A 12,827-nucleotide genomic window follows, 5' to 3' on the forward strand; every position below is an offset into this window, starting at 1 on the left:
CTACTCAATCCTTGCCTTTCCAAATACATGTACATCCTAAGAAATATGACAGCCAATTTGCACATAGCCAGTTCCCATAATTGAAAGGAAATAAATATTTATCTTATTTGTTCTATGTGTTGTTGGAGGAATGCAATAGGACAGGACACTGAACAGAGCTCTAATAAAAAGCAAAATACAAAATAAAACAAGGTGCTCAAAATCTGAAATGAAAATGGAAATTTTGCAGAAATAGTCAGCAGATCAGTCAGCACTGACAGAGAGAAACAATGGTATTATTGTAAGTTGACAACTTGTCAAATGTTAGCTCTATCCCATTCTCCACAGAAGTTGCCACATTTTCTGTTTTTATTTCTCTGGAGAGAACTTTCCTTTTCTTTGGATGCGTGTTCAGCAGGTAATAATGAAAGCCTTTACTTCAAAGTGAATGGAGTATAAAAGTAGGGATGTTTTGCTAAAACCGTGCAATGTACTTGTCAGATCACATTTAGATGCTGTGGACAGCGTTGGGCCCCTTATCTAAGGCATTGGACATCGTCCAGAGAAGATTCATGTGGTTGATCCTGGATATGGAGGGACTGTTTTATAAGGACTGGTCGAGTTGGTTGTCTCACGGTTGGTATTCCATCAGTGCTGCATAGAAATGTGAGCCTCCAATGTATGGGATGGGATGTAAGCCCACAGCCTTCCATCACTGGCAAGTCAGTGTTGTTCTGTAGAGAATACATCACAGATTTTAGCAGCACAGTCGTACAAGCAGCAAAAAGAGGAATTATATTTGATTGAGGTGCTATGAGTTGAAGGAGGAAAGTTATACCGGGAGATATCTAGATTCCTCCTTCATGACATTTCAATCAAAGAAGAGAATGGGAAATGGTCAAGAAAGCTCACAGAAGTTCCAACTTGGAATATCTTTGGGCATCAACCTCTCCTGGGATCTGTTGCATCTCTGCTATAAAGAGAAACAGTCAGTTCTATGCATATGTACGCCTGAGGATGGAGTAGGGCTCTGAAAGCCTTCAGTTTCAAATAAACCTGTTGGACTATAACCCAGTGTCATGTGATTTTCAACTTTGTACAGCAGGAAGCGTTGCTCAGTTATCGAAAATGGAACCAGAGGCTAGTTTTCATGCTCTCTGGATTAAATACTGTCACACTGACAGTAACAAAGTGAGATATGATCTCACATCGAACATACAACAGTACAGCACAGTACAGGCCCTTCGGTCCTCAATGTTGTGCTGACCTTTTATCTTACTCTAAGATCAAATTAACCTACATATCCTTCAGATTACTATCATCCATGTCCCTAATGTATCTGACTCTACTCCCATTGCTTGCAGTGCATTCCACACACCCACCACTCTCTGTATAATGAACCTACCTCTGACATCTCCCCTAAACCTTCCTCCAATCACCTTAAAATTATGATAACTCGTAATAGCCATTTCCACCTTGGGAAAGGTTCTCTGGATATCCACTCTATCTATGCCACTTATCATCTTGTACACTTCCATCAAGTCACCTCTCATCCTTCTTCGCTCCAGTGCGAAAAGCTCTAACTCCCTCAACCTCTCTTCATTAGGCATGCCCTCCAGTCCAGGCGTCATCCTGGTAAATCATCTCTGCACCCTCTCTAAAGCATCCACATCCTTCCTGTACTGAGGCAATCAGAACAGAACACAATATTCCAATTGTGATCCAACCAGGGCTTTATAAGGCTGCAGCATAAACTCACAGTTCTTAAACTCAATGTCCCTGCTAATGAAAGCCAACACACCATATGCTTTCATCATAACCCTATCAACTTGGGTGGCAAATTTGAGGGATCCATGGATGTGGACCCCAAAATCCCTCTGTTCCTCCACACTGCCAAGGATCCTGCCTTTAATCCTGTAATCCTGTAATTTGACCTTCCAAAGTGAATCACGTCACACTTTTCCAGGTTGAATTCCATCTGCCACTTCTCAGCCAGGCTCTGCATCCTGTCAATGTCCCATTGCAACCTACAACAGCCCTCCGCACTATCCATAACTCCACCGACCTTCGTGTCATCAGCAAACTTACTGACCCACTTTCCACCTCTGCACCCAAGTCATTTATAAAAATCACAAAGAAAAGAAGTCCCAGAGCAGATCCTTGTGGAACACCACTGGTCACCAAGCTCCAGGCTGAATGCTTTTCATCTACCACCACCCTCTGTCTTCTGTGGGCCAGCCAATTCTGTATCTAGACAGCCAGATTTCCCTGTATCCCATGCCTTCTTACTTTCTGAATGAGCCTACCATGGGGAAACTTATCAAATGCTTTGCTAAAATCCATATACACCACATCCACTGCTCTACCTTTAATAAAATGTTTTGTTACATCCTCAAAGAATTCAGTAAGGCTTGTGAGGTATGACTAGCTCCTCACAAAACCAGGCTGACTATCTCTAATTGACTATGCTTTTCCAAATAATCATAAATCCTGTTTCTCAGAATTCTCTCCAATAATTTGCCCATCACTAATGTAAGACTTATTTGATCTGTAATTCCCAACATTAACCCTATTCCTTTTCTTGAACAAGGGAATAACATTTGCCACCCTCCAATCATCTGGATAGCGAGGACACAAAGATGTAGCAATCATTTCCCTAGCTTCCCGTAGCAACCTTGGGTATATCCCATCTGGCCCAGGGAACTTATCTATCGCTGCATTTTTCCAAATTTCCAGCACATCCTCCTTCTTAACATCAACCTGTTTGAGTATATCACATTATCCTCACAAATGACTAGGTCCCTCTCAGCAGTGAATACTAAAGCAAAATATTCATTAAGGGCCTCCCTTACCTCCTCTGACTCCAGGCACAAGTTCCCTCCACTATTCCTGATCAGCCTTACCCTCACTCTGGCCATCCTTTTATTCCTCACATAAGTGTAAATTGCCTTGGGGTTTTCCTCAATCCTACTCACCAAATATTTTTAATGCTACCTTCTAGTTCTTCTTCCTGGCTACCTTGTAACCCTCGAGAGCCCTGTTTGATCCTTGCCTCCTCAATCTTAAGTAAGCTTCCTTCTTCCTCTTGACTAGATGCTCCACATCCCTTGTCACCCAAGGTTCCTTCACCCTACCATCCCTTCCTTGCCTCAGTGGGACAAACCAATCTAGCACTATCAGCAAGTGCTCCCTAAACAACCTCCACATTTCTGTTGTGCATTTCCCTGAGAATATCTGTTCCCAATTTATGTTCCACAGTTCCTGCCTAGTAGCAATGTAATTCCCCCTCCCCCAGTGAAATACGTTCCCATACCATGTATTTCTATCCCTGTCCATGAAGATAGTAAAGATCAGGAAGTTGTGATCACTATCACCGAAATGCTCTCCTACCAAAAGATCTGCCACCTGGCATGGTTCATTGCCAAGCACTGAAAAAGCATCTAGTGCTTTTATTCTACTTTTCCTTTGGAGACATGCTGATGTCAAAAATTGCATTCAATCAAACAGAATACAGAAAACTGCATTTGACCCATCTAGTATCTTTCAGTGTTTATGTCCCAACAATCCTCCACCCACTGTATTTAATCTAACCCCTTGGACATAACTTTTCCCATTTATCTAATTTCCTCCTCTATGCATCTTGGATCATCGTCTCAGTTACTGAATGAGACAGTGAGCTCCACATTCTAACCACTCTCTAGGTAAAGACAGTGTTTCGAAATTCCTGATTAGTGACTATTTATGACTCCTCATTTTGAACCCTCATTAATTTGGACTCATGTTCTGTACATTATCCTTTCAGAACCTTTAATTATTCTAAAGACTCTTCTGAAGTCGTCAGTCAAATCTTTCAGCAGCAAGTCTACTTTCTCTCCAAGTTCATTTGCTCATAACTGAACTTTCGCCTGTTTACCTCTTTGCCAATCATTATAATCTCTCAGTTCTACTATTGTTCTTCCAAATTTCTTTTAGCACATATTCCAGCATCTGTATGTCCTTTTCACAAGATGGAGGCCAGAACTTTTCACCACCTTTTGTTTCTTGAGAAAAAAAGATATACAACCAATTTCCTCGACACTGTCTCTTCAATCAAGGAACCCATATGTTTAAGAAGCTGGCTGGCTGTCACTGACATTAACTCTAAATGGCTTCAAGATATCAGCTCATCACAGAAACAGTTCTGAAGCCTGGAAAATGAGTTGGTATTGATTACACTTTGAACAATGTTCATTACCTCTGACACTTGTCTTTGTTATTGATGTTGCACATTTAGAAATGGACTTGTTGAGTTGTTGGTTAGAAATCAGCACCACCATACATTATATTTCAGAATTATTCCAACCACATAAATTGGCCAGTGAAGATCTTGCGTCAACAGTACAAAAAGGCATCAGACACAAAGACGAAAATGATCTATTTCTGTAACTACAAATAAGGCAAGAGCCTTCAAATTATTTTGCACAATATGAGCAAGTGATCGTTGAACATGTTCGTTTCAAATTAGCTTGTCAGTTTTTCTAAGTGGATTTATTACACAACGGCACAGACAATGGATCCACATTTGAAAGTTTCACATATTCAGAAAAGTTTTTAACAAGTGCATTGAAACTTTGATTATGTGTCTCATGCTACACAGAAACATAGAGAATTGGAGTGGGAGTAAGCCATTCGGCCCTTCCAGCCTGCTTTGTCATTCAATATGATCATGGCCAATCATCTAATCAGTCCCTTCTCTCCCACTTTCTCCACATAACTTTTGTGGGTTAGATAGGCTTCAGATTGGTTCCACAGGTCAGCACAACACTGAGGGCCAAAGAGCACTGTAATGTTCTATATTCTATCCCTTAAGCTCGAAGATCTATATCTAACTTCTTCTTGAAAACTCTCAATGGTTTGGCCTCAACCATTTTCAATGGCAGAAACTTCCACAGGCTTGCAGCTCTCTGGGTGAAGAAATTTCTCCTCATCATAATCCTAAATGGTTTACCCCAGTATCTTTAGACTGAGATCCCAGGTTCTGGGCTCCCTGATCATCACAAACATCCTCCCTGCATTTATCCTGTCTACTCCTGTTAGAATTTTATAGCTTTCCCTGAGATCCCCCTTCATTCTTCTAAACTCCAATGAATAGAATCCTAACCAATGGCATTGAAAGCACAGAGTTAGAATCATTTAGTGTTGTGTGCATTAAGTGTGGGGAAGGTGAATTCAAGGACAATTAACTCCTAACATGAAAGCTCACTGAGGCAAGCATGAATTAGTCAATTGAATGGTGTCTATTGAGCTTCCCGTCCATTCATGGCCATCACCACTGTTACACAGCCAGCCTATGCCTTCTCCCCAGTTAGAGGAAGGGTCTCTTAGCTGCTGGAGGCCCCAACTATGCAGCCATAGAGGGCTATAATGGGAAGTACACTTTGTGGGGAGTCACAGAGAGAGGGGGTCTGGGACAATTGAAGACTGGTCATCGAGCCAGTGGTGAATCGAAATCCATACGGTTCTGTTCATTGACCGAATTAAGGGCTTTAATTAGTGGCAGGTCAAGATGGTCACCTAGAAACTCATTGCTAAGGTGGTGAGAAAAGGACTACCATCTCTCTGAGGGAAGCACACTTAATTGTCTGCCTGCCTGCATGCCTGCCATCTTCTTTACCATCAACAGGAAAGGAATAATTTTGCCTACAGATGTTCCTGGATTTTTGATTCCTTGAATCACAGAACAGTTATGGTGCAGAATGAGGCCTTTCAACCCATTGTGCCTGCACTGACTCACTAAAGGGCATCATTACCTGGTGCCAATCACTGGCTTTTTTTCCCATTGGAGAAAGGGAGGACTGCAGATGCTGGAGATCAGAGTTGAAAAGTGTGGTGCTGGAAAAGCACAGCAGGTCAGGCAGCATCTGAGGAGCAGGCGAGGCGGCATTTCAAGTAAAGCTCTTTATTAGGAATGGGAGCTTCTGCTCGAAATGTCAATTCTCCTGCTTCATCGGATGCTGTTTGACTAGCTGTGCTTTTCCAGCACCACACATTTTGACTCTGCTTTTTCCCATTCCCTTGCACATTACTTCTGTTCAAATAACCATTCCATGCCCTCTTGAATAGCTCAATTAAATATGCCCCCATCACATCTCAAGGCAGTGTATTCCAGCATCTAACTACTCACTGGAACAGTTTCTCCTCACTTCACGCTTACTCCTTTTGCACTTTAAATTTGGCCCTCTCATTCTCATTCCTTTTACAAGCAGGAACAGTTTCTCCTTAACTGCCCCACCCAGCGAGCTTATGATTTTGAAAACCTGTATCAAATCTTCTTTCCAAGGAGAACAGTCCCAGCATCTTCAATCCATCCTCAGAAATGAAGTTTCTCATTCCTGGGACCACTGCTGTGGATCAGCTTTGCACTCGCATCTTTCCTACAATGTGGCATCCACAACAGTACTCAATGCTCAAGCTGAGGTCTAGCAGGTATCTTTGATGCATAACAACGGCATTGAAATGAATTTTCCCATTCCTTTTGGTAAAGTATTTTTTGAGTTGATAATCCCCAGGACATGATCAGCTGTACCCTCGAACTCTGTGGGAAGCTTGGGAAGTGATTGGGAAGAGGTTGGCTAACGTGGTGCCACTGTTTAAGAAAGGTGGTAAGGAAAAGCTAGGGAATTATAGACCAGTAAGCCTGACATCAGTGGTGGCTAAGTTGTTGAAGGGAATCCTGAGGGACAGGATTGACATGTATTTGGAAAGGCAAGGACTGATTAGGGATAGTTAACATAGTTTTGTGAATGGGAAATTGTGTCTCACAAACTTGATTGAGTTTTTTGAAGAAGTAACAAAGTGGATTGATGAGGCCAGAACAGTGAACGAATCTATATGGACTTCAGTAAGGCGTTTGACGAGGGTCCTCATGGTAGACTGGTTAGCAAGGTTCGATCATACACAATAGAGGGAGAACTAGCTATGTGAATACAGAACTGGCTCAAAGGCAGAAGGCAGAGAGTGGTGGTAGAGGGTTGCTTTTCAAACTGGAGGCCTGTGATCAGTGGTGTATCACAAGGATCGGTACTGGGTCACAACTTTTCATCATTTATATAAATGATTTGGATATGAACATAGGAGGTATGGTTGGTAAGTTTGCAGATGACAACAAAATTGAATGTGTAGTGGACAGCAAAGAGGATTACCTCAGAGTACAATGGGACCCTGATCAGATGGGCCAAAGGGCCGAGGAGTCGCAGATGGAGTTTAATTTAGATAAATATGAGGTGCTGCATTTTAGAAAGACAAATTAGGGCAGGACTTATGCACTTAATGGGAAGATCCTGGGTAGTGTTGCTGAACAAAGAGACCTTGGAGTGCAGGTTCATAACTCCTTGAAAGTTGAGTTACAGGTAGATAGGATAGTGAAGAAGCTTTCCTTTATTGGTCAGAGTATTGAATATAGGAGTTGGGAGGTCATGTTACAGCTGTACAGGACATTGGTTAGGACTTTTGGAATATTGTGTGCAATTCTGGTCTCCCTGCTATTGGAAGAATGTTGTAAAACTTGAAAGCGTTCAGAAAACTTTTACAAGGATATTGTCAGTGTTGGGGGGTTTGAGCAATAGGGAGTGGCTGAATAGGCTGGGGCTATTTTCCCTGGAGCATCGGAGGCTGAGGGGTGACCTTGTAGATGTTTATAAAATAATGAGGGGCATGGATAGGCTAAATAGACAAGGTCTTTTCCCTGGGGTGGGGGAGTCCAGAACTAGAGGGCAAAGATTTAAAAGGGACATAAGAGGCAACTTTTCACACAGAAGTTGGTGCATGTATGGAATGAGGAAGTGGTGGAATCTGGTACAATTATAACATTTAAAAGGCTTCTGGATGGGTATATGAATGGGAATGGTTTAAAGGGATATGGACCAAATGCTGACAAATGTGACTAGATTTATTTCAGATATCTAGTCAGTATGGACAAGTTGGACCAAAGGGTCTGTTTCCATGATGTATATATCTATGACTCTGACTCTATGAGTGAGATTCATGGGACCCCATCCACCGTAGCCCATGTGGATTTTTTTTTTGCATAATCTTTTCTGCACAGCTCATTAACTCTTCATCAGACAGCACATTCCGAACCCATGGCGATTTTCATCTGGAAGAACAAGGGCAGCAGATGCACCTGCAAGATCCCCTCCAAGCCATTCAGCATTCCTTCACTGTCGCTGGGTCAAAATCCTGGAAATCCCTCCCTACTAACATTGTGGTCGTACCTGCAGCACATGGGCTGCAGCGGCTCAAGATGGCAGCTCACCCCCACCTTCTCTAGGGCAACTAGGGACAGGCAATAAATGCTGACCCAGCCAGTGACACCCACATCCTACAAATATATAATTAAAAGTTCTCCCAGTGCCACTTGGGCGATTAAAGCTGATGACTCTATGGCTGGAGAGGTGGTGCCCATGGGACCCCTTTAGATTCCTGAGTATCGGGTTGTCGCTGGGGAAGCAAGGATGCTTCACATCTCATCGCTGTTGAGACTCATACCCAAGGAGAAAGGGTCACTAATGCAGGCGGACAGGTTTTTAACAGGTTCATCAGGGAAATAGGGACCTGAGGGTGAATGCGCCTGGGACAAAACCAGAAATAGAAACAGAAAGCAGGAAATTAGTGAATGAGTCGGGGGTAGAGGAAACAAAGATTAAAAAATAAAAGAAAACGATTTTGGCAGTGCTTAGGGGATAAATAAAGCTGATGAACTGGGGGCACAGACAGAAACTTGCCAGTGTAATATCATAGTTTTACAGAATCATGGCTTAAAAAGGGAGAGAAAGAGCATCAGTAAACAGTTGGTGTGCACTATAGACCCCAAAACAGGCAAACAGAGATACGAGAGTTAATCTGCTAAATTTCTGGGAAGTGGTGAAACAACAAGGCCATAATAGGAGGGACTATCAGTGACCCCATTGTAAACAGAGATAAGCGTAATGTGAAGGGTACAGAGGGGGCAGTGTTCAGAAGAACTTTCTTGGCCAGACAGGTAACTGTTCTAGCTTTAATTTCAGAAAAGGAAGCTTAATTGGGTCAATAAAGACACCTCCAATTTCAACGATAGAACATTGGCTCAAAACTGGAAATTGCTGGAGAAACTCAACAGGTCTGGTGCGTCCGTGGAGAGATAATGTCTCAGGTCTAGTGAACCTTCACTGGAAGAGTCTCTCCATGGATGCTCCCAGACCTGTTGAGTTTCTCCCGCAAGTCCTGGATTTGTTTCAGACCTTCAGCATCCCCAGTCCTTTGCTTTATTGTCGAACATTGGTTTGTGTAATCTTTTACCGTAATTTGGAGTCCAGGTGACCAAGACAGAAAAGGTAGAGAAGTGGAGAGGATCTAGCAGAGATTAGGACTCGTCTGGATAGCTAAAAGCTCAGCAATCAAGGTAAAAATTGAAGATACGCAAGAGACTAGAGTGGGAGGAGTAATCTCAGAATGTTGTGAGGCTAGACGTTATAGAGAACAGTGAGCATTTAAACAAAGGAAAAAAGGTTTTTTTTTATTGTCAAACAGCAGATATGAGTCATGCACATATCCTCAGGCACGGAGCTGCAAACACTGATGGTATGTGTCAGGCCGACTGGGATCTGACATGATGGCTGATATCTCACCACAGCAGGCAAGCACCCTCTGGTAAAGTTACCAGCTATTAAAGTTTCAACAGGATCCTGTCAAAAGCAACAAAAAAAGCCTCTGACAAAAGGAGCATATTTGCAAGATAATTACATCGTGCAGCCTCTCCCGGCTAAACTTTGATGAAATGTGTCTTTTCAAAGAATGAATGTCTTGTGGCTAACTTCATAATGATTTTCAATTGCAGGCGTTGCTCCATTGAAGATTAATTCAGGCTCCCAAAAATTATTACCTTGCCTATTACCTTGCCATTGTGTCCCAGAGAAATACCTGCACAGAATTAAAATACACCCTATAGAAGGAACAGGAAATTTTAAGGTTTTAAAGGATTTAGCAGCTCAGGTTTGGAAATAAAATGTGACAGCATTTGTTCAGTATCATTGAGGTTACTGTTACTCTGTTTACATGACCCCACCTCGTCATGGTCTCATGATGAAGGGCTCTGGCCCGAAATGTCGATTTTCCTGCTCCTTGGATGCTGCCTGACCTGCTGTGCTTTTCCAGCACCACACTCTCAACCCACCGCATCATGGAGCTAAATAAAAACCCCGTGAGAACTGCAGATGCTGTAAGTCAGAAGCAAAAACAGAAATTGCTGGAAAAGCTCAGCAAATCTGAGGAGGGGTCACTTGACCCGAAACATTAACTCTCCACAGATGCTGCAAGGTCTAATGAGCTTTTCTGTCTTTGTTCCATCATGAGGCTATCACTTGCCCTTATTCCTTTTCCACAGCCCTGAATTTTTGTAAGTCACTTAAGTGATTAAATCTCATATATTCACCTTGTCCATGATTCTCACTGGGCTATGGAGGGATAATGACTGGGGGCCTGGATTTAAGGTAAGGGCCAGGAGGTTTCAAGGGAATGTGATGAAAAACCTATTCACTCAGAGTGTGGATGGAATCTGGAACTCACTGCCTGTCAGGTGGGAGAAGCAGAAACATCTCAGAATGTTGACGGAGTATTTAGATGTACACTTGCAATGTCAAGACATACAAGGTGATGGGCTAACTGCTGGAAACTGGGATTAGAATAGTTACACGGTTGTTTTCGCCCAGCATGGGCACAATGGGCCAAAGGGCCTTTCTTTGTGCTGTCATGGGTTATCACAATTCACATCAATCACACCTTCATTGAAGGATCAGACCTTAGGTGTAGTAAGGTTAATTCTCTTTGCCCTTGAGATGAGTTGTGACTCAGTAGGTGACACTCAGTGCTGAATCAAAAAGGTTGTACATTCACGTTCTGTTACAGAGACCAGGGACAAGAATGAAGCCTGGCCCTAGCAGTGCTCTGCAGTCTTTCAGATTCACCGCTCAATGGAAGCCCTTTCCACCCTCTTGGAGAATGTGAAAGATTATAACTGAAAGGGAGGTCCTGGTATCATCTCCCGCCTCTATCCCTTGGGCAACACCACCTCAAACAAGAAAAATGGGCTGAAATTTGGTTTGTGTTACCATTGGCTTATGGCACAGGGGGTGTATACTGAAGCCTGGCATGAATGTTCCTTATCTTAGAAGGTCCACTGGCTGAATCTAGTAGGCTTCTGCAAAACTCTTTAATTAAACTACCATACCTAATCTTGTTCTGTGTCTTTTCATCTCTCACCAGCAGAAACTATTTCATTTTTTCCCTCTTGCAGATGACTGCTGATATCACTGTCCATACACTATCTTCTCATCGTCACATCCCTTGCTATTGTAGTTACAACATGGAGACAGACAGCAAAACAATCAGCCTCCCTATCCCTGCATTCACAACACAGGAAAAGTAAAGTACTCAATGGCATTCAAAATTGCCTCAGTTGTTCTTTTTTAAATAAATACCAGAAATCAAGTTTATATCCCCAATAAACGAATTAATAACTTATTAATAATGCAATAGTGTTACAGAATAAAGTTAAGCAACAAGGGAATGTAATTAATGTCTGTTTTAAACTCAACTGTCCTTGATTCTAGCCCTCCATTGCACAAAGACATACAGTTAAAGGGACACAGTTAGGGGATAAATCAATAGAAAAGTGAGGGAGAATGCAATGGGTCAGGTCATTTAAAGACACTCCTCAATCCATTCTATCACAAACACACAGGATTGTCCCTTGCTTAATTTCTAAAGATACAGGCCAATGGAAATAGTTTTCAGTCGGCTCTGAGAAGCTTCATTTTGTAGTGATACCACATAGAATCTGGGTTCCCTGATTGGAGCTATAAACCTTGTCCAATCAGGGAGTTCTAGCTAACAGATATAAGCAGAGGTTCTGTTTACTCTGAGAGCTGGCTCTGAGGAAGCCAGACCAGCATCAAGGTCTCTCCATCTGTAAATAAAGGGTGACTTGGTGACAGGATACCGGCCTCTGTGGAGTTATTTCAGTGGCGACGAGAGTAAAGCACACTCCTGAAGAAATAAACTTGCAACAGTCACCTTTGAGTAAAGAGAAGCATTTCTGGCATCATGTTGTTATTTGGGAAGTTTGACACATTCATTTCTGCTGTTCAAAACTGGACCCAGAATGTGGAAAAACTGTTATTTTTTTCAGGGCAAATGACATTGGAGCAGATGAAAAGCACCAGGAATTCTCCTCACACGTTGTGGACCCATAGTTTTTTTTCAGTTACTAGAAACCTGACTTTCCCTAAGGCACCAGAAACTAAAACCTTTCAAGAGTTGATGGATTTAGTTAAGGAATATTATGACCACAAGCCTCCTTAATTCTGAGATGATATTGATTTTCCTCAGCAATTTGAAAACCAGGGAAATCTGTATCGGGATTTTTGACGTGGTTAAGATGACTGGCAGAGGCATGTAGCTTTGGTTGAACCCTGAATGAGATATTGAGAGACCGTTTGGTATGTGGGGTTAATGATGTAACCATGCAAAAGTGCCCAACTGGACTTCAAACAGGCATGACAACGGGCTTTATCATTGGAAAATGCACCAAGTGGGGCATGTTAGTTATAGGGTATTCCAGTAAGAGTAGACACCCTTGCAAGTCCAACTGAGCTTCGAGGATACCACTTGATGGAAGGTATTTGTACAGCCTCACACAGGATATTTCCTGAACAGAAGGCCTCGAAGTCCACCCACATTAAAACCCCAAAATAAAGTCAAGCCTTAGCCAAATGGTTAATATCTTCTTCGGGATCTGGGCTGTCAATCCATTGTGGCTGCTGCCAGTATGCAGA

The sequence above is a fragment of the Chiloscyllium punctatum genome, chromosome 20 (genome assembly GCF_047496795.1).
Source record: "Chiloscyllium punctatum isolate Juve2018m chromosome 20, sChiPun1.3, whole genome shotgun sequence".
Lineage (NCBI taxonomy): Eukaryota > Metazoa > Chordata > Chondrichthyes > Orectolobiformes > Hemiscylliidae > Chiloscyllium > Chiloscyllium punctatum.